The sequence below is a fragment of the Tiliqua scincoides genome, chromosome 4 (assembly GCF_035046505.1).
Source record: "Tiliqua scincoides isolate rTilSci1 chromosome 4, rTilSci1.hap2, whole genome shotgun sequence".
Taxonomy (NCBI): Eukaryota; Metazoa; Chordata; class Lepidosauria; order Squamata; family Scincidae; genus Tiliqua; species Tiliqua scincoides.
Genome location: NC_089824.1, coordinates 198,158,124 through 198,161,066, shown reverse-complemented (window position 1 = coordinate 198,161,066; position 2,943 = coordinate 198,158,124). Strand labels below are relative to the sequence as shown.

The window sequence follows — 2,943 nt, the reverse complement described above, 5'->3', positions numbered from 1 at the left end:
GGGCTGGGCTCTGTGATGAATGAGGTCATGCTGAAATCCATGTTAGTCAAGGGCCTTTAAGAGGGGCATCTGCTGGGACACTGTCCATCCTGAAGGGGATGGGGACTTGGACCCCAGCTCATCACATGCTGATCATAAGTTAAGCCCATGGAATCTTCAACCACATTGCAGTACGATCTATGGAGAAAGCCTGGTTGGCAACCTTCAGTCTCGAAAGACTATGGTATAAGCCTACAGCACCCAGTATTCCCAGGTGGTCTCCCATCCAAGTACTAACCAGGCCTGACCCTGCTTAGCTTCTGAGATCGGACAAGATCAGGCATGTGCAGGGTAACAGTTGCCTGATAACATGTGATTCAAGGTTAATCACACACAATATTTTAGGGAACCTTGCACCCACATTTGCTATCATTTCATGTGGGTGTCACTTTTGGTGGCAAACGTACATGTAAGGTTATGCCTAGTGTTAATGTAACTCTGCAGTCCAACACATTTTGAGAGTAGTCATCTAAGGTTGAAATTCTGTACACTCTTATATGGAGTAAGTGGCATTGAACCAGGAAAGCCATAGTGGGCTTGCTGTGCATGGGCAAGATTCCAGGCAGGTGTGGCCCATTCACCAAGTGAAGTGATGTGGGTTACATCAGTGAAAAATTGCACAGGGAAGTGGCCAGCAGATGCTGGGTGTCCTTTCCCCTGAGTCTGCTGCCACCACAACCTCAGAGTCTGCTGTGGATGAAAGACTCACTGATCTACTTTCCACCTACTAAAAGATAAAACTTGCTCCTGGCACAGTTTCTTGAAACACAATAGGCTTTCCAGTTTGATTTACAGGGACTGGGCAAATGAAGGAACTCCCACTAAATCAAGCAGGAAGCCTCGTACTTCTTCAGTTGAAGACATCATGTGAAGAGTGCAGTAAGTGGCTGCCTTTTTATAATTACACAGAGACAGCAGCAGTGGTGGCTTCACTAGAGTTTTCGCCACCCAGTGCAGGAGGCCAGTGTATCACCCCTATGATGGACCACCTCCCATGCAGTGGGAGGGCACAATTGGGAGCAATTGGTCTAATTGACTTAAAGCTGACCCCTCACGTATGAGAGTATTGGTAATAGTGGCAATGGTGGTGAGGGCTCTTGGAGGCTTCAAGTTCCTTTGGAACAGCCCTTGACCTTTTGCCATGTGTCTGTCCAGCCCAAGCCTTAAGAGTGCTTGGAGAAAATATTGTGGTTTGAGTGCTGGAAACGTGATATTCTCAGAACAGTAACATAGCCTTCCGAAAACATGTCTAGATCCCATGCAATGGCATAGCAAAGCTGCAATTATTTCCCTACAACACCATTTGAAAAGCCCCTCCCTCTCTCTAAGACAAACAGTAAGTCGGGACCCACTGGTGGGTTGCGACCTGATTTTTGGCAGGTCACAAAGAGCTGTGCTGAGCCTCCAATGTAGACGCAGGTGATGGAAAGAACAGGTAACTAATTGCCTCAAGTCCTGAAAATATTCAAAATCAGACAGTTGCTAATTACGAAGCAAACAGTTCAGCTCCTGGATTTTGCAAGATAGTGGCTTTGCTCTGTAAAGAGCTCAGGTCCTGGGGTCTGCAAGGAGCTGAGCTCCTGCAGTTCGCAAGCATGTATAAATACAGAGAGATAAGATTTTATTATTTTGTTTTATTTTTCTGGGGGGTAATGGGAAAGGAAGGAGAGCATTCTTTAAAGTTCATTAGGGCTGCTTCATTATGAGAAATGTATTGAGATTTTTTTTGTAAATAAACAAAAATATTACTGGTAAGAAAATAAACAAAAATAAATCTTTCTAGATCTCCTTTTATTTAAGGCGCGTAAACCTAGGTGGGTCCTGATAAGAGTGTCATTTAAAAAAGTGGGTCCCAATGCTAAAAAGTTTGGGAACCACTGCTCTATGTGTAACACTATATACTGTACAACATGCCTTGGGATAATGCTTTAGGGGTGAGGAACACCTGCTTCACTATCAGCGAAACTTCACAGGCACTTATCAGGAGCAATTGATCTTATACACTCCAAAATAATGGAGTAACATTCTGACTTTTCACATCTTCAGCTGTCTGTTATATTCCACAGCACAGTGTGAGTCTGTGGTTTGCATGCAATACGCACAGCTCTTAAGCAACCGTTTTCAGTTCAGAGCGCTGTTAGTTTTCAGCCTGATCCTTCATTCGATAAAACAAAAGAACGTTGATTGATTTAACTGTTTCGCTTTGAAACAAGTCTGGTTTATTTTGATGGAACTTACTTTCCAGCTTGAATCTCCAGCATATCTCAGCTGTGAATTAGATGGGAAGATACATACTTGTATAACTTGTCCTGACTTTGTTTTATAGCACTTATACATTTCTGGTTCCCTGAAATGAAAAAAAAGGAACCTAGAAAGACCTGTCTGCAACTAGAAAGCAAAATGGTTTGTGCTACTGTTTCAAGGAATAATACGAATTAAAAAAAAAAAACTGGTTCTGGAACCCTGCAATGGATGTGAAATGTCATCTACCATAATGAGCTTTTTTTTTTTTTTGTGGTTTGTTTTGTTTTGTTTCGAGTAAGCTATGCTTGCAAAACTGGGAAAAGAAAGCAAGGGTTTCCTTTGTACATGTGAAACATTATGAGTAGAACATTTGCTTAGATGCTGGAGTATACTGTTGAGTATACAGGATAGCATTCAAAATCATCCAAAGCCATTGCTGGTGTCCAGTTGATGATGAAGAGCAGACTCTGGGAACATATGCAACTATGAGGTCATAGTGCAGGAATTTAGTCCAAATGGCTTCTGTGGCGAAGAGCCATAGATCAGTAGCAGAGCTCATGCTTTGCACACAAAAGATCCTAGGTGGTTCCCAGTAGGAGCTACGTCTAGCTCACTTAGGGCCCAATCCTGAACTTGGCCAGCGCCTGGACTGTGTGCCAT

The 2,943-nt window shown here is 43.2% G+C and overlaps 1 pseudogene; it reads right to left on the bottom strand.

The window, feature by feature from the left end:
- Positions 1–228: 228 nt before the first annotated feature.
- LOC136649925 (5S ribosomal RNA) lies at positions 229–349 on the bottom strand (annotated as a pseudogene).
- Between the last annotated feature and the right edge of the window lie 2,594 nt (positions 350–2,943).